General features: G+C 43.7%; 1 long non-coding RNA gene across 1 annotated transcript in view; it reads right to left on the bottom strand.

Moving 5' to 3' along the window:
- The window catches only part of LOC138473622 (uncharacterized), a 230,625-nt gene that overhangs the window by 12,514 nt on the left and 190,307 nt on the right, over positions 1-27,804 (bottom strand). Inside the window, exon 2 of the long non-coding RNA XR_011268819.1 lies at positions 10,734-10,808. This is a non-coding gene — a long non-coding RNA (uncharacterized lncRNA). The remainder of the gene's footprint in view (positions 1-10,733; positions 10,809-27,804) is intronic.

Here is a 27,804-nt window from a genome sequence, read left to right on the forward strand (position 1 = left end):
TTCTACCCACAAAGTTCCACTGGTATTTCTTCGAATCAGTGACCAGCAGAGCAATAGCATTGGTAGAAACCTCAATAATATTACAGCCCTATCGCAGGAAGAATTTAAAGGGGAAAGAACATATTTTAATAAACATTTACAAACTCTATTGGCAAAGCCAATTACTTTCTTACTCCCTGAAACATCTTTGATTCCAAATATGGAGTTAAATCCTATAAGAGCCCTGTGTGTAACCCTGATGTAGGAAATGAAATTACAGAGCACATAATGCAGATTATAGTTTTGTCCACCCTTGCCCACCACAGCCTGAACAAAAATCAACAAGAGCTTTATTGAGGTTTCTGCTGGTGCTCATTAAAGAAAACCACATACATTTGCCCTTTAAGTCAATCCGAGCAATTCTCACAGGTACAGCATATTGAGTACCTTCTTCTTTAACTAGGGATTCCTCTAAAATTAACTGTTATCAGTTGAAAAAGATGCATGGGGATGCTAGGGGCAATAAATGCAAGCCCACGATTAAATAGAGAATCCCTCAGCAGCTGAGCATAGAAAGAAATAGAAGGTGCATTTTCCTAGACCTTTGTTATAGTTTCCTATCCTTTAGCAAAAAAAATAACATTTCTTTCACTATACTGTACTTCCAAATCATGCAATTGGTTTTCTAAAGTTGCTGATTTGTTCTTTACCACAAAGGAGTGTTCTCCTGTTCCCTTTCACTAATCCCCTCCCTGGCTCCTGTGCTATCCTCCAATATTAGTTTACCGGGCTCTGTAAAAAGTGAGGAATAGTAGCAGTAAAACACCAACTGGGATATTTGCATACCCACAATGCTTTGCAAATAAATCCAATTTAATGTCTCAAGATGATATTATGTGCAGTTTAAGAAAATGTCATAAATCTGCATTTGCACAATTACTATGAAGTGCATACAATATTGTTTCCAACATACCACACCTTTCAATTGTTGGGTAGGATTATACTATTGCTCAGTAAAATCAATTTTGTTTAGCAGCGAGCTATCATATATTTTGTTACGGTATATCCCCCATGGAACTCTGAAAATATTGAAAGGTTGCAGATTGTGTGAAAAGCATTGTAGTTGCCTTAATTATATATGCAAATAATGCCTGGCAGAGTCCATACCCATTATCCCCTGCCGGCCAAGTAAATGATATTGCAATGTTGCTCCCCACTTATAGGGTAATGTTAGCAATGCTAATGTAGGAGACGCTGAGCATGACATTTGCCTACTCAAAATCCGTAGGGGGCAAATTAATTTTTCAGTTTTATAATGCATTAACTTGCAAGGGGGGCTCTTCAGAGTGCTTGGGTGACATATGCACAAAGAATAGGAAGCATGGGATAAGGTTACACATCCTAGTAGCCTGCTTATTTACACTCAGTATCCGATATTTGAGCTGACACTTGGGTTACATAGTGCAGGTAATGCTTTCGCTAAGGCACCATGAGTAACAGAAATTCTTGTGCTTGAATATCATTCATATTATAACAAACATAAAACAAGACTTGTATCTAAGTCTGGTAATCTTTTGCAGAGCTAAGGTAGGCAAAGCTAAGGCTGTCTCGTAATATCTGAATGTAGCTTGGGGCGGAGTTCGAGTCATACGGTAGAAGTGTGGTAGAATCAAGTATAGGCATGGGTGTGCAGGAAAGATAATTTAGTTAATGTGTGCATGCATATCTGAGTTATATGTCCTGTCCATGCAGCCACATTTTCATCATCATTTTAACCTCTTGTGGGTGTATTCTATTTTAGGGTTTTTAGGGTTTTAAGGTCAAGCTTGTATAGTAGGGCAATATAAATAGGCTAGACCAGAATATCAAGAATAGTTAGTATAATTTAACTTCATTTTGAGAGAAATCAAATATTAGGTACCTGCTGCGGCTTGTGCCTTATTCAATCTTTTTGAATAGGTGGGAATTGTTTGTGTGGGCTGCTAAAATTCTTCTGAGCGGTACCGATAAGGAAGCTGGGGAAGCGTACATGTGCACAGCTTAGAGCAGGGGTGCACAACTGATTTTGGCAGAGGGCCGAAAGTACCTTATGTGATGGCTATAGTGGGCCGAAAAGTAAATGTGGGCGGGGCGGTAGGCGGGGCATGGCAGGAGGCTTTTTCAACCCCCAATTTGTATTAAACACATGGAAAAATAATATGTTTTTGAGGGGTAACGATTTTTATTTGTATTTCAAACTTACATTTTGTACTACACATTTTCCATTGTTATGTACAATTTAATTAAACAGACGATATACAATACCTAAATAGAAATAAATTATATTTTATTGACCCTTGATTGGACATTCCGTTATTTTGGACTGTGCCTGTGCCCCCTCACCCTCAACCAAACACTACGCCCATAGCCCCCTCACCACCAACCAAGCACTATGCCCCATGCCCCCCTCACCCCCAACCAAACACAATGCCCCATGTCCCCCTCACCCCCAACCAAACACTATGCCCCAGGGCCCCCTCACCCCCAACCAAACACTATGCCCCATGTCCCTCACCCCCAACCAAACACTATGCCCCATGGCACCCTCACCCCCAACCAAACACTATGTCCCATGTCCCCCTCAACCGCAACCAAACACTATGCCCCATGGCCCCCTCACCCCCAACCAAACACTATGCCCTATGTCCCTCACCCCCAACCAAACACTATGCCCCATGGCCCCCTCACCCCCAACCAAACACTATGCCCCATGTCCCTCACCCCCAATCAAACACTATGCCCCATGTCCCCCTCTCCCCAACCAAACACTATGCCCCATGGCCCTCTCGCCCCCAACCAAACACTATGCCCCATGGCCCCCTCACCCCCAACCAAACACTATGCCCCATGTCCCCCTCACCCCCAACCAAACACTATGCCCCATGGCCCCCTCACCCCAACCAAACACTATGCCCCATGGCTCCCACCCCAACCAAACACTATGCCCCATGTCCCCTCACCCCCAACCAAACACTGTGCCCCATGACCCCCTTACCCCCAACCAGAAACTATGCCCCATGCACACATACAACTCAGCATACAAACTCTGAAACATGCACCCATACAGACCCAAACCCCCCACCTCAGCACACAAACTCTCAAGCATGCACCTATACAGACCTGAACTCCCCCCATCCCTCAACTCAGCACACACACTCTCAAGCATGCACCCATACAGACCCAAACACCCCCCCAACTCAGCATACAAACTCTCAAGCATGCACCCATACAGACCCAACCCCCCACCACCCCCCAACTCAGCACACAAACTCTCAAACATGTACCCATACAGACCCAAACCCCCCACCCCCCAACTCAGCATACACACTCTCAAACATGCACCCATACAGACACAACCCCCCACCCCCAACTCAGCATACAAACTCTCAAACATGCACCCATACAGACCAAAACCCCCCACCCCAGCATACAAACTCTCAAGCATGCACCCATGCAGACCCAAAACCCCCCACCACCCCCAACTCAGCACACAAACTCTCAAACATGCACCCATACAGACCCAACCCCCCCACCACCCCCCAACTCAGCACACAAACTCTCAAACATGTACCCATACAGACCCAAACCCCCCACCCCCCCAACTCAGCATACACACTCTCAAACATGCACCCATACAGACACAACCCCCCACCCCCCAACTCAGCATACAAACTCTCAAACATGCACCCATACAGACCAAAAACCCCCACCCCAGCATACAAACTCTCAAGCATGCACCCATGCAGACCCAAAACCCCCCACCACCCCCAACTCAGCACACAAACTCTCAAACATGCACCCATACAGACCTGAACCTCCCAAGCCCCCAACTCAGCACACACACTCTTAAGCATACACCCATACAGGCCCGAACCCCCACCCCAAATCAGCACACACTCTCAAACATGCACCCATACAGACCCAAACCCCCACCCCCCAACTCAGCATACAAACTCTCAAGCATGCACCCATACAGACCCAAACCCCCCACCCCCCAACTCAGCACACAAACTCTCAAGCATGAACCCATACAGACCCGAACCCAACACAGCACACACACTATTAAGCAAACACCCATACAGACCTGAACCCCTACCCCCAAATCAGCACAGACTCTCAAACATGCACCCATACAGACCCGAACTCCCCACTCCCCCAACTCAGCACACAAACTCTCAAATATGCACCCATACATACCCAAACCCCCACCCCCAACTCAGCACACAAACTCTCAAACATGCACCCATACAGATCCAACCCCCCACCCCTCAACTCAGCATACAAACTAGCAAGCATGCACCCATACAGACCCTGCATCTCAACATACACCGCACTTACACTCCAAAACAAACATTCATGCACACCCGACACCCCCCACCCCCGCATTTCAACATGCACAACAAAAACATACAAAAACAAACATTCATGCACACCCGACCCACCCCCACCCCCGCATCTCAACATACACAACACAAACATACAAAAACAAACATTCATGCACACCCGACACCCCCGACCCCCGCATCTCAACAAACACAGCACAAACATACAAAAACAAACATTCATGCACACCCGACACCCCCCCGCTCCTGCATTTCAAACACAGCACAAACATACAGCAGAACAGACCCGACACACAAACACAAACAAACAGATTACTTACCGGACGTGCTGGAAGGCAGGCTAGCTGGAAGGCTGGCGAGGTAAGTGGAGTGGTACTACGGCTGGCGTGGCAAGGCTGAAATGCCTTCTGGCATCAAGCTTTATTGACCACGCCAGCCGTAGTGCTGGCACTGCATTGGTGCAGCACACACACACTACGTGGCTCGTAGGAGCGACATGGTGCGTGTGTGCTGAGCCAATGAGGGCCAGTGTTTTGTCCTGCCAGGAAGGGAAGAGTTTCAAAGACTTTCCTAATGGAGGGCAGCCGACGCTGCTTGCGGGCCGCACTCCATTAGGAAAGTCTTTGTGCCTCGCGGGCCGGACAAAATGGCATGGCGGGCCACAACTGGCCCGCGGCCGTATGTTGTGCACCCATGGCTTAGAGGGAACATTGCTCCTGAGTCACCCCACCTTCATTCCTCGTGAATTGAGCTCCCTCTATGGCTATTTTTGACAATTCTTCCGGAACTAACTTTTCCTCTTCCTGTTTTCTGCTCTTAGCTTTCTTCTTATTTTTCTCCTGAATTAATCAGCAGTGATGCACGATCATCAATTGTATTTCTGGCCATGGTTTCATTCCATTCCCACCTGTTTCTTCATCTGCCATTGCACTGGCTCAGGTAGTCCCTGACATAAAATGTGGTAAAATAATCCTACTGTTTTATCCCATGGTTCACGCTCTCCAGGCGCCATCTTTCTTGAATATCTTTAATATATGCGACAGGGTCCTTATGCACACCCATTTTCCTAGTCATAATCACACCCATATCTGATTTATCGGGATATTGTAGTCTGAGCGCCTGCCGTACATCTGCTCTGCAATTGTTGAATGGCACTCTATCATGTGTCGTGTTCTGTGTAGTCACACCTGCATATCCTGCTCGCTTCCAAATTTTGTCAGCTCTCTCTCCTATGATGGCATGATTCTTGATGTCATTCTCTCTAATTCATAAATCCATTTTCCAGCACCGGAAGTAAAAGTTGGTAATTTACATCTTAAATTGTCTTTATCCATTTGTGGCCATGGAATATATTGTGGTCGTCTTCCCTCTTTCCCTAATAATGTGAATCATAAAAATCCTGGTCCGTAATCATACCTGCCTACGCTCCTCACTTTCGAGGTGTGGCAGGTCTTGCCCATTTGTCTCCGTCCTGGTAGTGCCCTTAATCTACTTACATAAGGCAGGGATACATTCCAGAACTTTGCGATCATGCCTGTGGTCTCTCAGTATATGTTGTTCATTCTGGTGTTCTCTCTTTGGGATCCTCTAAATATGACCATTTTACCCCTTTTCCTTCACTCAAATCTTTTGAAAATCTGCATACGCCCTACCTTCGTGCACTTTTTTTTTCCCTTTCTTCATGTGACATCATTATGCCCCAACATGTATGGCTATTATCCTGTTCTGCATCATCAAGATCTAGTCTACTTAAAGACAATGTTCTGTGCTCGTCTGTTGTGGCGTCATCTGACCTTCCTCCGGTTTCCCTCAAAAGAGATCTGTGTACTTTCTCTTTGGTTTTACACCCTTCTTATCCCTCATTTGTCTATACAAATCTCCAATTCTTTTCCTTACATCTTCTGTGTCTCACACATCAGCCCATGTTGGTATTTTGGTATACTTTGCAGCTCCCTGCGGGGCTGTTGTACCCTCTCTCTTCCTCAAGTTGGTCTTGGGCTTCAATCAGCACTATGTTTCTATGACATAGATATTCTCTCTCGTCATCTTTTAGTCCCCTACTTCTGTTCATTTCTTCTTTACTTCTCCTCATCTCCCTTAATTCAACTTCCTCTCGCCTTCTTTGCAACATACACACTTTTATTATTTGTGCTTCTACCTCCTCTCATCTCTTCTCTTCTAGCCTTTCCTTTTTCTTGTTGGTCTTGTACCTTCTTTGCTCTTCCCTTCGCTTATATTCTCTTTCTTTTTCTTCTTTATATGCTCTCTCGTCTTCCTTTTTGTTTCTTTTCCCTCTCTTCTCTTTCTTTTCTTTCTCAAACCCCATCAATGCCCTTATCATCCAGCCTGAGTAATATTTGTCCTCCCATCCATCAATTCTGTACTATTGTTATTCCCTTGGCTATGTCTTCTATTTCCTTCTGCTTTCTTGCTTCCGCCTCTATCTCCATCTGTCTATCTTGTCTATCCTTCCTCTCATGATGCTGTTTACTTTCATTGAATGTTAATATATATTTGTGTTCATTGCTTTTGCTCTCTTCCGCATTGTCCTCCCTGTTATAAGCAGGGGGGCTCATATTTCAGATTGACGTACCCCTGCTGCTGCTTTCATTTTCTTTAAGAGATAAACTCCCTTCTCCTCTGTGTCTATGTCCTTTTTTCCAGGAGCAGAAAGGGGAGCTTAAGGTGTTACATCCTCCCCTTTATGATGATTAAGCATCTCGGCTGCATCTTCTTTCTCGCTCTGATACATTTTCCACAATTCTAAAATAGCCAACCTTTTCTCTAACTTCTTTCCCTTGTATGTGACATGCAAACATGTCATCATATGTCGCAATACTGTTTTTTAAAACAAGCCCTCCTCAGGCCACGGCATGAGTGTCGTATTGGCCATGTCTTGAACCCACTCTGAATGATACTTCCTGATTTTAGCTGTGTATCTTGGTAATGTCCTACATAGGTATAGAAGTGGAGTGTCCCCCATAGTGGCAAGTGGATCTCGACTGTCTATCCTTACCCAACCTTTTATTCTATTCTTTATTTTTTCAAATATACCGAACTGATAAGTTTGAGCAGGCACCATCATTCGCCGCTTATTATCCAAAAATCTAAATGTTTTATCCGCTTTTAAAACTCTGTGCAACAATGTTCTTTTTGTTCCTTCATTTACACTTTCTATCAATTTTTAGTTCCTCATTATTTTATCATGACTATTTTAAGAGTCTCTTCTCCATTTATTTATTTGTTTCCTTTAATTTGTATCCTTCTGATTGATTTCAATCTCTTGATAAAAAATCTGATGAGCACCTTAATTTGTTACGATTGTTTTATATTTATTAGTTTAAACACACCAAAAGCTTTACACTGACATATTTATAACTCCACACATGTGCACTTTAATAAATGTTCCCTAAATACGCCTTCTTTTGCTATCTTTAGTAAATGTATCTCATCTTATTTGTACTCCATCTTGGAGTGTGATACACACTCTTCTTATTGGCCTTGTCTCGGGAATGCTTAACACCCCTATTTGGAGTCTTTTTAATGCATATCCTTCTGTCCCCTTCGAAGCAGGAATTGAGGTATCTACTTCTCTTCTTTATGATCCCCAAAATAAATCCTGTTACTTTTATATGTATAAATATATTATTTATTTATTGTTATTGTGCATTTAGTTCCAAAATACAAAACTTTAAGCACATTTAAGAAACAAAATACAAAAGAAAACATACCAGCAAGATATATTATAATTTCTACTTAATAAAATAGAACAATTTACACAATTCCATAATAAGGGAAGAAAGGAATACACCTATATTAACTTTACTGATCTTAATTTCATTCAACCTTTCCCAGTTCATTAATACCTACAAATATTATAAAATATACACTTATTCCAATCTATTTCCACAATCATTTACTCAAAATTCCTAAAAATACTAATTGATCTTCTTCTGTACTTCTCTCCATGTATCAAATACAGCTGTACTAACGACAGCCGATGTTGCCCCGCAAATACTGCACCAAAATTGATATGAACAGTCTTTTAAATTAGTGACAAAATGTGCATAGCCCCATACATAGAGATGCTCCAAAGTCTTACAGTTTGTCAGAACAAGGCGACAGGTATCAACCTCACTGTTACAAAACCTACATAATCTTTCTGAGTACGGAATTTTTGACCAAAAGCCTATAAACTCCATAGTAGGTAGTACATTCATACGCAAGCATAATAAAAATCTTTAAGATCCATGCTACTTAGTTTGGTCAAATAAGGTGCCGGTGTGCGACTGAGCCATCCCTGGCGAGACAGATCCTAATAATGAGATTTCGCATGGTGGTTATCCACGTTCTTAGATATATTCCAAGTTCTTGCTTTCTTCTTTATTTTAACCTCATAATTAGGGTCTTGTTCTAATATATCTGGTTCTAAATTTAGCTGTTCAATAAAAGTTACTGCAGACCTTTTGAGTTTAGCCGTAAAACTATTTTTTGTCGATTATCAATACTTTGCCCATTAGCAAAAGCAGGTATTTGGACTCCTGGTTACTACTAATGAACTTGGCATAGATTAGTGTTCTTTGAACATACCACAAAGTGTTTAATTATGTCACACCATACTCCCAACGTAATGCCTCCACAGGTACAGCTTTCCGTATATATACGATTGATCATAAAATGTTATCTTCTAGATGTTCTAGCCATGTATTTGTTCATGATTCAATGCCACCATACCATAAAGTATTGAAGATATTATGCTAACTCAGTATATCTCCAGCAATCCTTCTATATTATAACCACCACATTAAACTTTGTAATATTTTATTGCCAACCACTTTCTCCAAACTTTATCCATCACCTTCTCATGGTAACATTTCCCACTAAGATTGGCTGTTATGAAAAAGCCCAGACAGTTATATTCTGTAACTCTGACCAGTGGAGTGTCCACCATAGGGCAGACAACATTTTCTCTGACAATATTTTTCTTGCTCAAATGCAGTGTTTTTGTTTTAACTATATTGATGATCATAGCATTGCTCTCTGCATATTTTACCAGCGCATTTAACGATCTTTTCAAACCAATTTGTGTATGTTTGAAAATGATATCATCAGCGTATGCCAGCCATGGTACTTGAATGCCATTAATCGTTGGTGGGACATGTTTGTTTGTTCAAACATTGTTTTCATGTCTGCAGTAAACAAGTTGTACAGAATCGGCCCTAACACACAACCTTGTTTTAGGCCACTATTGGTTTCTTTGAATTCTGTACAATCTCCTGTGAGGTTCAACCGTATGGCAATAGATGTATTTGTTTAAAGTAATTGTATAATGTACAGGAGATTCTTAGCTATACCCCATTCTGTTTGTTATTTTTCAAAGAATAGCATGGGGGATGAGATCAAAAGCCTTAGAAAAGTCTGCACAACAGCTATAGAGGTACAAGCTATTTGTATTCTCTGTTTCTGCCCTCAAATATTCTATCACACATATGTTAGTCAAGGTGTTAGGATTTTTTCTAAAACCTGTCTGATAGGGGCTAAATATTTCCTTTTCCTCTGCCCATTTAGTAATTTTCCTAAGTAATATACCAGCGAAGATCTTTTGGCTTGTGTCCATTAAAAATATTAATCTATAGTTGTGTGGGTCATTTCTATCCTCTTTCTTAAAAATAGGTAATAGAATGTCTTTAACACAACTTTCTGGAATAATACCAGTTTTTTCTATATGTTTACCTAGCAATACGAGTATCCGGGCGCATAACTGTTGCTGTGCTTTTAGCACAATATTGGATATCCCGTCGGGTCCCGGTGGCCGGGAGCTCCTTGATCCCGATATCATGTTACTCAGTAGTTCCTCATCTATCTCAAAAAAAGTAATCTAAATCATAATAAACCTAAGCAATGTATTTTGTACATTTTATTTCAGGGATAGGATTCAACTCAATAGGTGTTATATCCTTCTTATAGTTTTACATTTTGACCAGACGGCTTTACTGTCATGGGCCCGTAACCACCCAAACAGAAGCAACCAATTAGCATTATTCATACTCAGTTTGTGTTGTTTGTGCCAATTCTTATATCTTGTAGCTAGATTCCTTATTTGTAGCTGCTTTTCCATATTATCGATTCCTACATTTTTTAATTAGGTTTCTATCTTTTCGATATGCCTTCTTTTTATTGGCAATCTTGGCATCATATGGTTGCCTGACTTTATTTCTAATGTTCTTATAGGACCTTTCTCCACTGGTCATTATACCATGAGTCTTTGTGTACATTTTTATCAATTGAGTAATGTCCCATTTCACGCTAGCTAAATGTATTATTTACAACACAGTCTCCCCCTATTTTTGTCACTTTCAATGTTCTACTTACAACCGTGGCACAGCTCGAGTCCCTCTGCATCAACTCTCCCTCAACCAACCAGTTCACCTTCCGTCCACGTGGCACCTGCGGGGAAAGGACAGGAATTTCATCAAAGGGGGAGCTATAAACCATATCTTCTTACACATGCATTTGCATGCTGATGTCCAATGGAATATCTGCAGTCTTCTGGCTAATGGCAGGAGCAGTCGAGCGTCCGGGGGTCTGGATCTGGGCCTAGGCTGATCAGACCTGAACCATCAACATCACTACCAAAATGTGCTTGTGCTCGATGGAATTACCAATAAAGATCTCAGACCAAATAACCGGGCCGACGCAAACAATATGGCAAAATACTACTTTATTCCCAATTTAATAAAGCAGGGTAAACTGGCAGACATCGGGCTGATGCTTGTACACTCACAAACAAACTTGATCACACAGAAGTCTTATACTCCAATGTGCATCATCTATAATGTCATCCTACGTGGCAAACTGCGAAACCTATTGCCGGGAGGGATTGGTTAGGGGAACATATCTATTTATAGAATACATATGGGCTAGTACTTCATTGGCTGAACCTTATCTGTAGGACACGCCTTGAACTACCTCTAAATATGCATAATACTGATTACAGCAGACAAAATGGCAGCAGATTGTTCTGTGCAAAAATGTATAGCAGGTTGTCCCATAGACCCACTGATTGGTTGGCATTCCCACCCAAATTTGGACTTTCGAATCAGCTAGTAGCACGTAAGCAAAATGAAACCCAGGTGCTTGAGTCATGTCAGATTACTCCCCACTTTCCCAATTAGTCCATCATCTCTCATCCCTCATCCATCATCAGCCCAACTATAAGCCAAAGTTTCCTGTCTGTAGTTGACATTGCAGTCTTCTCTCTGTTCTGGATCATTTGAGGGAGTATAAACACATCACTATCTTGAACTGAGGCTTAATGAATAGCCATTGTTTTTTACGTCTGCATCACGTGCATGGAGACCGCAAATTTGTCAATTTCGACCTCCTATTTACTGCTAATTGAGTCAATTATGCTGGATATCATTGCTCCTTCTGGCCTCCATCTTGTAGGAGACTTATCCATTGTTAATTATCCAATACTTGGCTCTTGTAAATGTTTTCTTCTTCTCTAATGAAAGATAAATATGTCTCACGTTCATGGCTTATTCGTCTTTCTCCCTTTGTGCTTTGCAGCTGTTCCTTGAAATAGCATTTTTGATTACAGGCCAACCTAAACTCCTGTTAATTCTGCACACAAAGCTGTTTTCCAGCATCTCCCGATTCTGCGCCCCTGGTCTGTTTCTGAGGTATCTAGAATGAATCTTTACACGAGCCGGCGTCCATCTTCCTTTCATGGCTGTACTTGCCATGTTATATTTCCCTATATAGCAAGATTCTATATGTCTCATCTACCTTGCCTTGCTGTGTATTTACATTTATTGGTCAGCAAGTTACTTTTATCTTCTTTTGCATACATGATTACTGTATCATTTCGTATATGTTCTCTTTTTGCTTCAGTTACATTGTTACTCTTAAGTATTTTCATATCGTTTCAGTATGTCCTCATATATCTTCGTCATGAGATTACTCTGCCCTCGTCAGATTTCATTCAGCGTTACATGATGTCCAATGTGGCGTGCAGACATCCTTCCACTCTTTCAGTACAAGGGTATATATGGTCTGGTTGGCTGAGTGCATATTGTCTTTCGTACACTTGATGTGGTAAAGGGACAACACAGGTTGTACTACATACAGCTCTTCTGATGTTCCAGTATGACGGCGGTGAGGGGGCGGGAGTTATGGTATATGCGTCTACCTGCTCCTCTACAAAGTCTTCATAGGATATGTTCAAAGAGGTATTGTTGGAATATTTTCTAGGGAGTTCCTTCCAGGAACGAGAGTCTTTGTCCCCAAAGGGGGAGTCTCTCACAGTGAGGTCCCACTTGTGTCTACCCCTAGGGAGGGTGCTGCGGAGTGGACTCATCTTCCTAGCCTCCACGGGGCTCCCCCTTGGGGAGAAGGGACAAATTCCTGTAAGTAATCACATTGCCTTTAGTATATAATGAAGGTATTTTGGAATGTGTGTCCAGATTTTGATGCAAACAGATAACAGAACCTCAGACATGGTGAACATTTCCAATTGTAAGTAACTTGCCAATCATGAATGTTATTCATGCCCTCAGTTCTCTACATACACACAGCACACAGTACACTATTTATTTTCTTACCAAGATTCAATTATCTATAGCCGATGGCTAGTGGCGAGTACACATTTTGAGTCCTCTTATACATATTCTTATATTAACAGCTGAACATATGAATGGAATAGCTTGGCTGAGGTGAACTGGAATCCATGGGGGAGACTTGTGGGAGCCCCTTCATAAGACAGAATGTAGAGCATGAGTCTAGTCTAGGAGGGTTCAAGATGGGATAGTTTTGATATCTGTGGGGAGTCTCTTCCAGTGGAGCGGGGGAAGTAAGTAGAAGGAGCGAATGTTGGAGGTGGCACGGGGAGGCAGTGGACATATGGCATAGAGGATGGAGGAGTATAGAGTAGGAGATGGGGTGCATATGGAGATGCAGTCAGCAGGATAGTGGAAACCATGGATGGATGTGAATTTAAGGAGAGCTTTTGCACTGAAAGACAGCCAGCATGATATTCATGTGCAGAGGTAAAGAACGATTGGGTGTATGATGCAGAGGGTGCCAGTAGAAAAGTTGAGGACTTTGTTGAGAGGAAAGAAGGAGTAGAGGGAGAGACCAAAAAGAGGGACCAACAAGTAGGCTTGAGCAGGAAACAAATTTACTGAGCACAAGAGTATACATTAGTATTTTATCTGAGTCATGAGTGAGGTTTGAAGAGATTTTGTAAAGTTGAGGAGATTTATTCTTGCAGCTGTGAAGGTGGACACAATGAACTGGTGGGATCCAATGTCGCTCTGAAAGAAGACTACAGCCTTGAGAGCTCTGTGTGAAGGAGTGAGGATGTCCGTAGGGTAGGAGATGGGAGATGGGACAAGGGGATTGGCATCGGTGTCAGAGAGTAATACAATGTCTGTTTTGTAGGAATTCAGCATTAGGCAATTATGGCAGGTTGTGAGGCAGCTAGTCATGTTTTGTGAGATTGCAGGAGTACAGGATTAAAATACAAAGAAGATCTTGTGCCATTGACAAACATGTGGTAGCGAAAGTCGAATGAAAAGATTAGCTTACCCAGGGAGGCAATTTAGAGCATAAAGAGGACAGGACCAGTGACATAATCTTTGAGCCTCCTCTTCCCCCTGTAGCCCCTAGGCAAGGGTGCAGGAGAGTGGGGCCTGAGTTACAAGAGATTGAGAATGTTGAGAGGTCAGATAAGTACAAGGCAACCCATCTAAGTGCAGTGTCCATAAAGCCAAGGCAGGAGAGTGTTTGGAGGAGGCAGGGTGGCCCCCTGTGTCAATGGCTGTGGTGAGATTGAGTAGGATTGTAGGATTAGAATGGAGGAAGGGTGGGAGTAATGGGCAGGGGTTAGAGAGTTGGTGAAATGGTTGAGTGCTGTTTCAGTAGAGTGTTTGCCTCTGAATTCAGATTTTAAGGAGTCACAAACAGAGTGATCCTCACGGTAGTTTGCAATTTGGTTGTACATGGCTCACTCATTGGTTTTGGAGTGGTGGAGTGGAGGGCTTTTTGGGGCCAGGAGCAGGTTTCTTTAAAATAGGGATGACACTGGCCGTTTTAAAGGAGGCCAGACATTTGCCAGTGGGTACAGAGAGAGTGATCAAAGATGCAGGAAATGTATGAGAAGGTGATAGGTGTGAGGTATTTAATTGTATGAGGTGCAAAGGGGTCAATAGGTGCACAGGATGGTTTAACTGAGTGGAGGATCCGTAGGGGTTTGGTGGTGGATTGGGGCAAAGTGGGATAGAGAAGTGAGAGTGGGGTGATAAGTGACAGAGTCGAGGAGGTAGGAGGCATAGAATATTAGATAATATATCACATATCTTTGTACTTTTGGAGGGGGCAAAGTCATTAGCTGAGACAGGAGGGTATGGAGTGTTCTAGGATGAGGGAACATTGCCTGGATGGTCAAGGAGAGTTTGCAAAGGTAGAAGAGGAGATATGATATGACATCATGGGCAAGAAGAGATTCTTTATTAGTAGCAAGAATAGTGGGAGAGTGATCTTTGAACCAACAGTTTAGGTGGAGGGACCCTGGATGTCCTCAGTTGCTGAATGGCCAGAGTTATCCTTGCTTGAGGGCGATGGTGAAAGAGAGTAAAGGAGTTATCATGATAGTGATAGTCAAAAGAGGTGGGAAGAGTGGCATTGAACTCACTGAAAGCCAGTTCGATGGAGTGGGAAGAGGGATTGGATTCGATGACTTTACTGGATCTAGGTATGGTGCCATAGAGTCAGGATTGTACTTCATCTTAGTGGTAGTTGAGCGGTGTGAGTGGGAAGGTTACAGAGATGGTCAAGTGAAGGAGTGACTAATCAAAAGGTGGCCAATCAGTCGAGAGGGCAGAGGAGTGGAGGGTGGATGTTAGGAAGATGAGGTCAAGGAGGTTCCCACCAGTGTCAGTGGCTTGGTTATGAAGGCTTGCAGAGGAGTGTTCAGAGAGAATGGAGGTAAATTGTATTTGATGAGTTTTAGATACAATGTGAAGGGTAACGTCACCAATATTGACCAGGGGGATGTCGACTTTTCACTTAATTACCATGGCGAATAATATTAACAGAACCCCTTGCAACATCACTGCAACAGCAGTAACTTGCCCGAACTTCCCGCGCCCCTTGCACCCCTCTTAAGCCCAAGGTGGTCGCTACTACCTGTGGCATAAGTCGGCACTCACGCTACATGGGCGACGTGCTGAGTGCTCTCTACACTACCCTTAGACCACTACCGCGTGCCAATCTCACTTCTGCCCACAACGCTTGATTGCCTGATTCACATAACCAATGTCATTAGCTTGCATAAGGTCTGTTATAACCCCCAGCTGGCCTGGTCTCATCTTGTATTTAGATGCCTTTACCCTGTATCCAATGTGCTCAGACGCTATTGCTATGTATTAGGATGGTATTGCTCTACACTCTCATAGTACTGCCTCTCAGTCTGATGGTATTGTACAATATTGCACTGTTTTTACTATAGTTCCACTGCTTTTAGGCATCTTTGCTCCTGCCGCAATGCGCTGCCTGAACCTTGTTACTACAGTCGCCCGCGCACTGTTAACCACTTGTGTAAATCTTACTGCCTGAATCTCGCTAATATTGTCTGTGCTCTGTAAACCAGTTGTGCTGACCTGTTTGGTTGCACCTTTACTGATTCTGCAGCCAGCGCATTATCAACCAGCATGGCGCCCACCCCTCACATCCTTCTGTGATTAGATATTGCTCTGTACTAGGTTGTTACTGCTTTGCATTCTTATAGTACAGCCTTCTCTCTGATGGTATTGTACCGACACGGCACCTAACTCCACTGCTCCTAGGCATCTCTGCTCCTGCTGCTGGCCGACTTTATGACCTATGTTGATATTACACCCAGTTCCATAGGCCTAGGAATATAGGCTTCTGGTGTTTTGCTACCTGAACATGCCTGTGATTGTTGCCTGTGCTCTGTTAAATAACTCTGCTGATCTCACTGCCTGAACCTATTGTAACACGGCCACCGGTGCACTGCCAAATAACTGTGCAGATTTCTCTGCCAGCCAACCTGTCCCCTTGGTGCAATTTAGCCAACGCTGACCACGCTGCGTATCCTAACTGTGTGTACCCTAGTCAATGTTGAAATCTGCACCCTGCATATGTTGAACACTGTGTGACCACTTTGATCCTGGACATTGTGTGTGCTTATCCTAACTTGTCTATTGCAAGCACCTAGGTGCCCCCCATGCATTGCCTATTGTTGCTGCATTAACTCCGACTACGCCCAGGTGCACCCTATGCATTGTCTATTGCTGCCGTATTAACTGTGATTTATGCCATGGCCTCCCTTTGCATTGCCTATTGTTGCCTATTGTTGCTGCATTAACCTTAGATACTAGACTTAGCCATGACATCTCCTATTGCTAAGCGCACCAATCAATAGTGCCTGGCAAACGTACCGTTCACGCCCATTTGCTTATAGAATCACCGGCTTATCTGTGATCCAATTGTACCATACAATGTCTGCCCGTACCCCAAACTATCGATACGGAACAGTGATTGTCACTAGCCTTATTCAAACCTAGGTACCTACTGTTTAATATTCTTACCTTTCCTAGTGCAGACTTAGTCTCACGCACCTACGTGCCCACATCCTGAATTGTTGGAAGATGCTGAATTTATTGTTATACTATAGCATTATGGCTGCCACCCTACTATCTATCACCATGAGCCAGGAATGCCATACTGAGCCTTCCTTTTCTGTGTCAGACCCCATCTCACATACTCTGCCTAACATAGTGTTCAATAATCCCACCACCTCTCAATCCAAACACTTTGGTGCCACAGGGACTGAAATCATCACCTCCCTCCCATGTACCTTATCAGACAGAAATCTTAAACTTCGTGCAAGACTCACCAAATTATACGAACCACTGAGAAGAACCATACAGCCAACCAACCTGAAAACTAACTACCCACACAAGTTGAAACAGATTGATATCACAAATGCCACACAAACTAAAAGATATAAGCACAAGTCTACGGACATTAACTTATCCAGTCCTAGCCAGGGCATCACGTCCAAGGAGGCATCGCCACTTAGAGGAGCACTTCTCAACATGAGATCCCTTGTTGCCCATGCCCTTGACATAGCCGACTTAATCACAGAAAATAATCTGGATTTCCTGGTGGTAACCAAGACATGGTTACACAATGCAGCAGGCCCATCACTAATGCTAGCCATCCCAGAAAGTTACACCGTAACAAGACAAGACCAAGATGTTTCTAGAGGTGGCGGAATTGCCATCATCTCAAAATTGAGCCTTTCTTTCAGAACAGACCCTTCTCAAACCTTGCAATCCTGTGAAAACCTCTCTGCTAAATTCCATATAAATAACACACAATCCCTCACCATCCATTTAATATACAGACCCCCAGGTCCTCTCGGAACCTTTGAGGAGGATCTGCACAGTATAATTACTAACAACCTCAAACCAACATCTCAGCTCCTCTTACTAGGAGATTTCAATTTAGGCTTTAATGATCCCATGGATAAACAAGCCTTAGTCATAGCCAATATCATCAACGCATCAGGGCTGTCTCAGAAAGTCAATAAACCCACTCACTCAAAAGGGAGAATACTAGACTGGATAGCGGACTATAAATGCACAGTCTCTATCTCCTCCATCTCTCCTCAACCATGGACAGATCACTCACTTGTAGCCTTTAATTTATCAACACTCAGACCCTCTCCTTCGGTCTCATTGCCAGTGCCACCCTGCCTAACCAGAAATAAAAAAGTATCACAGTGGATAAAGTTATCCCTGCCATCCTACCCACTCTAAATGCTCTGCCTGACAATCTAGACCCCAGTACTTTAGTCGAATATAACAACAGCATGCTCAACACATTGGACAAAATTGCCCCTCTCAAGCTCAGAAAAAGTAAACCCAAAGCTCACCTTAACAAATGGTTTGCGCCTCAATTAAGAGACCTACGACTTTTAAAAAGAAAAAGTGAAAACTCCTGGAGACTATGCCCTTCAGCCGAAAATAAAGCCAAACTAACCTCCATTTCCTCACGCTTTAAAAATGAAGTATGCCTTGCTAAAAGGAATTTCTATGATGAACACATCACCAACTCCAACACTAGCATGTGGGAACTCTTCTCCATACTGAAAGAATTAGAGTCACCAATAGCCACACCCGATCTAGTTACCAAGGATAAGTCTTGGTGCGCAGACATCCAACATGCGCTAGCAAATAAAATTAATACGTTCCAAAACAAAATGCAGCAAAAAAAGATATGCTGAACCTACAGCACATCCCCAATACCTCGTTATCTAGTGACTCTCTCGAGGCGCACAACAACAAATTTAATTTTTCCAAAACCTCGCCTCTAGAGGTTGAAAAAATCATACTCTCGCTTAAACCATCTAACTGTAAAGGCAATATCTGCCCAGCACAGTTAATAAAAGATGCTGCCAGAGACCTCTCACCATGCATTTCAAAATTGATTAATGCCTCCTTTGCATCAGGCACTATCCCAGCTAACCTAAAACACTCCTGGGTGCTCCCACTCCTCAAAAAACAAACTTTAGATCCGCTCATCCCAAATAACTACCGCCCCATTACCACGGTACCGCTCCTTCTCAAAATATTGGACAAATCCGCCTACATCCAGATACGAAAACACCTTGATCTGCATAACCTCCTAGGAGCTAGACAATCAGGCTTCCGCCCACTACACGGAATGGAAACCGCCCTAATCGATTTAAAGACCCAAATTGATTACCTGAGAGATAGAGGAAGGACAGCACTTTTGCTTTTACTTGATCTCTCAGCTGCATTTGATTTGGTCGACCACAAGGTCCTTTGCAGACACCTGGCCTCTGCTTCTCATTTCTCTGCTGAGGCCATCAGATGGTTGGAATCATTCCTGAGTGAGAGAACAATGAGAGTATTCTCCCCATCGGCTGCAGCTGACCCTACCCCCATCCTGTGTGGCATTCCCCAAGGCTCTTGCGTCTCGCCAACTTCATACAACATCTTCACCAAACCCTTGTTCGACGATCTGGATCTTCTGGCTATCACCTACTCTAACTATGCAGATGATACACAGATTCTCCTCCCACTTTATGCAGATCATATTAAGGACTCAGAGTTGGTGAATAGACTATATCTTATCGTTCAAGCATGGATGGCCACCCATGGCTTATGCTTGAACGACGACAAGACAGAGCTGATAATCCTGGAATCACACGCAAACATTAACAAACTTGGCCAGGAATTCTCCTCCTTCAATATTGACGGAAACATTATCAGGGTCTCCAAGGAAGTAAAAACCCTCGGCTTCTACCTAGACGCTACTCTGGCATTTGACAAACAGGTAAAATCTCTGGCCTCCACTACCGCATATACTTGCAAACTGAAAAGAGCTGGCAAGCCTTTCTTTTCCAATGACAGCTGCATGATCCTGGCTAGAGCATTAATTCGCTCTAGGATCAATTACTGCAATGCCCTCTACAGTGGTGCTAACAAAACTACCATCCAGAAACTACAAACACTACAAAATAACGCCTTGCGAGCAGCGCTTGGCATAAATAAAAGAGTACACATCTCTGCCATCAGACGCCAACAGAAATGGCTATCCACAGATAGCAAAATACAGTTAAAACTGATCTCTTTGACACATAAAGCTTTAAACAATGCCACCCTAGCTACCTCATGAACAAAATACATTAAAAAAACCTCTATCAGACCAACCAGAGCTGCCAACGCCAACTGCCTTGTAGTACCCAGATTCAAGTTAAAGGCATGGTCTAGTAAAACATTTTATTTAAAAAATAGATAGGCAACATAAAAAAAAAAATACTAGCATTCTCCTTTTTAAAACTTCCTATGTAAAATTTTGAGCTATTCAAGCTCAAAATTCGCAAAAGCAAGCACATGGGCGCATCCATTCTGTGAAATGGAGGCCCTCCTGTGCTGGCTTTTGCTTTTGCGGCACTAATGAAGGAAAAGCCAGCCAGCTATAGTAAACAAAAGCTACCGCTGGGTGGCTTTCCCTTCATTAGTGCTGTACGCGGAGGACGGGAACCGGAGACCAGAGCAGGAAAGCTGCAGCTGAATCTCGGTAAGTGCTATTTATTTATTTTTTTTAAATAATTTAAAAAATAAGCACTAGCTGCGTTTTTTTTTCTAAGTTTTCCGGGCTGGAGGAGCCCGGAAAACTTAGAAATAAAACCGCAGCTTTAAAAACGTATTTATGTTTGCGGTCGCTTTTGAAGCGACCGCAAACAGAAATACAACGTTATTGTGTTGGAAAATGCTGTGGTTTTTCTTTCCAGGTTTCTCAGGCTCCTCTGGCTCAGAGGAGCCTGAGAAACTCGGAAAGAAAAACCGCAGCGTTTTCCAACACAACCGCGTTGTTTCTGCCTGAATCTGCTTCCCCATTTGGGGCTCTCGGACTCCCCACGGGAGCCCCAAATGGGAAAGCAGATTCAGGCAGAAACAACGCAGCATTGCGGAAAACAACCGCGTTGTTTCTGCCTGAATCTGCTTTCCCATTTGGGGCTCTCGGGGAGCCCGAGAGCCCCAAATGGGAAAGCAGATTCAGGCAGAAACAACGCGGCATTGCGGAAAACAACCGCGTTGTTTCTGCCTGAATCTGCTTTCCCATTTGGGGCTCTCGGGCTCCCCACGGGAGCCCCAAATGGGAAAGCAGATTTAGGCAGACACAACGCAGCATTTAGCATTTCCCATTTGGGGCTCTCGGGCTCCCCATGGGGAGCCCGAGAGCCCCAAATGGGAAATCAGCTGTAGGCAGAAATACTACGCGGCATGTAAACACAACCGTGTTGTGTTTCTGCCTGCCTTGGCTTTCACTTTGGGTCTCAGGTGCTCCCCTGGGAGCACCGGAGACCCAAAGTGATAGCCACAGCAGGCAGAAACACAACACAGTTGTGTTGGAAAACGCTGCAGTTTTTCTTTCCGAGTTTCTCAGGCTCCTCCGGGACTGAGCCGCGACGGGAGATGCGCCTGCCATGAAGTCAGGCGATCTGACAGAAGTGGCAGCCAGCCACAGCGACGCTGTGACTGGCTGCCACTTCCGTCAGTCATAGTCACTGCCTTTGGTGACCCCTCGTGCGAGAGGTCACCAGAGGCAGTTACTGTCCCTTTGTTTCCCCAGGTCGCCGAGGCGTCTTTAACCCTCGGCGAACCTGGGGATTCCTCGACGTTTATAAAAGATGGCTTGGAAAGTACACATTTCAAGCCATCTTTTATAAAGCTTTGCCGACGGACAATTTTGTCCGTAGTCAAAGCTTTATAAAAGATGGCTTGAATTGTGTACTTTCAAAGCCATCTTTTATAAACCCGAAATCTTTAAAAAAAAGATGGCCTGAAAACTAGGCAAACCGTAGGGTATGCACACAAATATATATAAATGTTATATATTTGTGTGCGTACCTTACTATGGTTTGTGTACTTTACAAGCCATCTTTTATAAACGTAGAAATATGTTACATATCTCTATGTTTAGAAAAGATGGCTTGCATAGTACACAAACCATAGTAAGGTACGCACACAAATATATAACATTTATATATATTTGTGTGTATACCCTACGATTTGCGTACTTTTTAGGCCACGCCTCTCCCACAAGCCACGCCCCCAAATGAGGGCCCCCCCTCGATTTCTTACCGCACTTAAAGCCCTGGTGGCTGGTAATGAAAGTGGTTTTATTTTATTTATTTTGAATTAATGTACATATAGCAGTTAGGCTTTGTATATACACCATAAAACATCGTTAGATTAAAACAGATATTAAAAAGAGAAAATGCACAAGTAGAAATATATATAACATACACAACAGTATAAAACAAATGTCAATCATTAAAACATCCATTAACATTCAAAAGCATGGCCGTAATAAAATAAATGAAAACCAAATTAGGAACCAGAGTATGAAACGGTTGTCATCTTCCAAGAAATTCATATGATCCAAAATATTTCTTTGCATTTCCAATAAAATGTAACCAAAAAATAAATAAGATTACGATCATTTCCCTCCATAAATTGAGATCATAAAGGAGCCAAATCAGTGCAATCAGTTTGATTTTTGTACATGTTCATGTACTTAGACCTTATTATTCTCAGACCATCACATATTAACAAGATGTGTTCCAGGGTTTCAATGAGGTCATCTCCACAAAGTCTACACTTGCGATCAGCACAAGGAATTCCCAAGAGGCTGCATTTAACCTCCAATGCATCACAAATGTTACATGTTAAAGAAATTGGCAGTTTTACTATTTATTATTTTAGACATAGTGTTACTATGAATTGTAATTTGAAAGTTCCTCAAGACTGTACAATATATGTGTGCGGCACTATTGCTATGCATGTACAATACGAATAATGTTTTATATGATGGATGATGAAATGGTTATAAGCTGTCTTTGAATTGTGTTCTATGGTATTTGAATTTTGTAAAAGTTTTATAACTGATTACAAATAACTACATAAAATAAATAAATGTTACATTTTAAGAGAAGATATTGTGGTATCACATAGCGACTTGGAAATGCCATGATATATGATGCACTAGAGATACGATCTTCCAAATTTTAAATTATGTTTAATAGCATGTACAGTGTGGTAGGGGCAGCGATACAGTCCAAACCAATCTGCCATTTATTCGACAAGGTTATTATGCTGCCAATAGAACCCAGCTTCATAAAATTCTCCAAACAGAGACACGCCTCTGTAGATTTCACCATCATAGTGCCAATATTTAAGCTAGTCAGGTTTACCCAACACATAAATCATCTCTGGGTAAACATTGATAAAATCCCAGTTAGTTCAAATTCCAGACATAAAAATTCAATCGACAGAGCAGATGGCATACAGAATAGTTTACATAATATTTTAGCCTCACATCTAATTCGCTCTGGGCCATAAGCATGGCCCCATAGTTCAATTCCTTAGGTAATGACTGGTACTGGTTTTATTGCAGATTGACTGGGCATTTCAAAGGCCCATGTGGAGGTTAGTATGGGGCAGAAGAGTTCTGGGGGTTGGCTGAGGGTTGACACTTCAGGTGATAGATCAGGTAAGAGTGTGTAGTGCGAGGGAGAAATGTAAAGAAAGTGTGCAATTTAGAGGGAGAATAGAAGAGACCAATTGAAGGGGGTGGCTGAATGGTGGGAGAGGGAGCAGAGGGGTAAGAGGAGTCCCTGAGTAAGAGATAGAGATGCTACTGAGGGGGAGAAGGTTAGGTAGCCACATGGTGAGATGGGAAGGTGTGTGGGGTTTGAGTGGCTAGGTCCGAGGGGGGAGGAGGACGAAAGTATCCTTAGCGTTTGGATCGATGCCAAAATGTACATGCCAATAACAGGTTCCATAGCAGGAGAATAGACGTGAGGCAAGTGCTAAGTATAGTACGGGGGAAAGTTAATTAAATCAGGGTGCACAGGGTGCTCTCTATGTCTCTGTTTTGAATCATCCTTTTTTAAAAGATCTCTTAAAAAGTTTCTCTTCAATTCAAATGATTAGACCTTTCTCTTTTCACTGATGTCCCTCTGGTTCTGACTCGTCTCTACTCTACTCTGTCTTGCTGCGCACTGAAGTCTTTGGGCGAGGTGCGTCCTATAAAAGTTATATAACAATAACAATAATAGGGCCGTAGGCAACCAAAATTCTAATACAATTTACAATTCAATCAGGGTGTGCAGGGACATAGGTGACCAAAATGCAAATACAGTGCATTATCCAATCAGTGTGCACAGGGCCATGGCTGACCAAAATGCACACACTGTGCGATATCCAATTAGGGTGCACAGGATCATAGGTGACCAAATAAGAGAAAGCAATAATTAGCCCACAATGTGAAGGGTAACTTACATTCTGAGAGGCAGAGTGGTGAAGCCCCAAACAGAGCCAATCAAAAGCAGCCACAGTCTCCACAGTCTTAACTCTGTGGCCCATTCCGATGGACAGTGCCTCATCAATATGTGAGCGAATAATCAAATTATGTCAATGTGCTCACGTGCCAAATTGCACAACATAGTGCAGAACCATTTACATGTAGTAAAAGTGTGCATGTGCGGACAGCATGCACAATGAAGCATAACAAATCTATGTCTAGAGAAGCAGCCAATAATCAGGATGTGGCCTTTGACCACACTGCACGTGTGTCAGCAGACTCCACAATCCAGGCCATTGGGTAGAGGAAACCAATCATATGACAAACCAGTCACCTTGCAGCATGGCATGTTTGCCAGTGGATCCCCAGCGGCAATGCATTTCCCAAAGGCACACTGTCACACAGACTGTCTTCTCCCCTTTACCTTGAAAGACAAAGGCAGTCATTTCAGTAAGAGATACAGGATCATCAAGACTGGGTGAAGGACTGCAATGTATGCATGCGAGGGTGCATCACAACATCACTTCCCCTAGCAAACGGGTCTGAAACCTTTGGCTCTCCAGATAGTTTGGATTCCAACTCCCATGAGCCCTAGCCAGCGTAGTCAATGCTGAGGTATCACAGGAGTTCTAGCTCAGACCCCCGCGAAATTGCATAGCATGCTGAAACCATGGCAGAGTGGGCAGCATTGAAGACACGTGTTCCAGTGAGCGTTTCATGCCTGGCTCCTCTATCTCCTCTTTTAAGCACTTTAATAACAGGTGCTATCATTATTATTATCCAATTTAATGGTATTCAATGTATTGACGCATAAGGGCAATAAGGCTGATTTTGCCCTGCTACAGGTTTCAAATGTCTAAAACGTAGGTTACCCCATATCCGAGGAGAAATGGACAAGGCAAAGGCACTTACATTTGAATATGTCAGATGTTCACTCTGTAGGACTGCTTGTGCAGAGAGATGTATGGGGACTTGAGCCATATTGATTAGGTTCAGAACAGTGTCAGTAAATGCCCAGATTACTTACTGGTAATCTTCATTACTCCTAGTCATACTCTTCCATGTCCCAGCACTTATCAATGAGGTGCTCCAGCTCTCCAGAGGAACCGCTCAGGAACTTGGTCTGGGGAGCTTGGAGACTGAAAGGGCATGCTTAGTTTTAGGCGGTTTGGGGGGCTCTCTGGTGAGGTGGTTTCTCACATTCAAAGGGACCGGCGTACTTCTACCTTGAGGGCCTACGAGAGACAATGGGGCAATTCATTTCCTGGTGTCTGAGTCATGGTGGTACCTCCTCCTTGGGCTCGGGAGCTCTCGTGATGCAGTTTTTTAGGATGGGTTTAACTTGGGTCTCTCTGCTTCCACCCTGCCGTCTCAGTGTGCTGCGATCCGCTCCTTTGGTGGTCCGGATGTGGGTGGTCGCTCTTTAGTGGGTAGACTTCTCTGGAGTTTTTCTCTAGCCTGGCCTGTCTCCGCTTCTGGGTTAGCCTCCTGGGATCTCCCTCTGGTACTTCAGGCTCTGCTGGTTTCTCCCTTTCAGCCTTTGCAGGAGGTTTTGCTTAGGGTCCTCACATTAAAAGTGGTTTTCCTGGTGGCTATCACTTTGGAAGGGTGATTGAGGGAGCTAGGTGCCCACTCCTGGGAGGCTCCCACCCTTGTGGTTTCCCCCGATGAATTGTTTCTTAAGCGCCAACCGTGCTTTCTTCCTAAGGTGGTTTCTACGTTTCATGTTACACAGGAGATTGTTCTTCCTTCCTTCTTCCTCTCTCCCTCCTCCCTGAGGGGGTTTGCTGGGTCGCTCTGATCTGGAAGTGCGGCGGGCAGATCTGCTCTATTTGGATCACACTGGGGCTTTTTGTTCCTCTCCTAGCCTCTTTGTTACCTTTGTGGGGCGGTCCACTGGAGGAAGGCGTCTGTGCCCACCATCGGCCTTTGGCTCCAGGATGCTATCTCATTGCCTTATTCCTCTGTGGAGTCTCCCCTTCCATCAGGCGTGCAGGGTAGGTCCACGCGGGGGATGGCTGCGTCCTGAGCTGAAGCCTGTGGTATTCCTATCCAGAGCACCATAAGCATAAATGGGAAGGGAACAGGGAAATAATAACAATGGCAAAGCCAGTACATATACAATCGTGGTCCTACTAGGTCTTGTGGTATTCAGACATTTATGTGCATTAAGGAGAAGTGCAGGGGATGGGTATGGAAGAGGAGTGGGCAAGTGCTAAGGGGAGTGTAGTGGGTGAGGTTAGTAATGAGGCAGAGATATTTGTTTATATCAAGATATTATTTATTTACATAAATGGGATCAAAGTATGGGTAGATGAAAGCCTCACCGACTGACCGCTCCAATGATCGGTTGTCCTTTGAAACCCTGTAAAGTTCTCTCTTACGTAGTCAATGTACACATGGATTCCAGGAGCTGAATCCATCCACAAGCTGATTCTCGTGGCGAGGTCTCGTGTTGACATATAAGGAAATTGCACAATACTGCAGGGAGCCATGGAGGAGAACCTCAGTTTGAGTGCTAGTGCAGGCAACTCTTAAGGATGGGATGTGAGCCACTAAGCAGGGGCCAGCACGGCAGTGCAATGGTGGTACTGACTGGGAGGAAGGGCCGGGGATCCTGTGGGATTCATGAGTATAAGGCCACTACTCATAGCAGCAGTGGGGTTATTAGCAGGGAAGGTAAAGAGGTAAAGGGGTAGAGAAGAGCAGAGTTTTAAGCGGTTTCTGGAACTTAAGGAGGTCCAGCTCTAGTCTGAGAGGGGCAGGGAAGCTGTTCCAAAGGGAGGCACCAGCCAAGGAGAGAAACCTGCACCCCACTTTCTGCTTGGAGAAGTGTTTGACAGTCAAAGAATTGGAGTTAGAGGAGCGTAGAACTAGCAGGGGAGTATTTAGGGAGGGAAAGTTGGAGATAGCGTGGTCCCAGCCTAAGACAACCTTTTGGATGATCAGAGGGGCTTGAATTTGATCCTTGCAGTCACCGGGAGCTAGTAGAGAGATTTTAGGGCTGGATAAATACAGTCCCTGGGCTTGAGAACAAGGATAAGTCTTCCAGCCCTATTCTGGGTTAGCTGTAGTGTGTGAAGGGAGGAAAAAGGGAGATTGAGAAAGAGGCTGTTGCAGTAGTCCAGCCTGGAGAGGACCAGAACTTTAGAGACATTGAGCTTCTGGGGGAAGGTGAGAAATGAAGAATGCCTCTGAGGAGGTGGAGCTGGAAGTGGAACTTCTTGGTAAATAATGTCCAGAGTGAAGGAGAGGGCAGACCCGAGAAAATGACCTTGAAGAGGGAAAATGGGACGTTCCCTTCCCCCTCTTCTCATCCAGACCATGGCCTAGAATGTCACGACCCAAGCACCCCGCAGGAGAGGAATTCGACCCACTCACATATGCCCCAGACGTCAACATTCACTGTGGCCACGCCCCACATGGCCAGAGGAACTGCCCGTTACTCAAACCACATGTCGGAACTTTAGGTGACGCCAACATCGATCATATGGATCAGATCGATTAAACA

The sequence above is a fragment of the Ambystoma mexicanum genome, chromosome 8 (genome assembly GCF_040938575.1).
Source record: "Ambystoma mexicanum isolate Mex_15411 chromosome 8, UKY_AmexF1_1, whole genome shotgun sequence".
NCBI lineage: Eukaryota > Metazoa > Chordata > Amphibia > Caudata > Ambystomatidae > Ambystoma > Ambystoma mexicanum.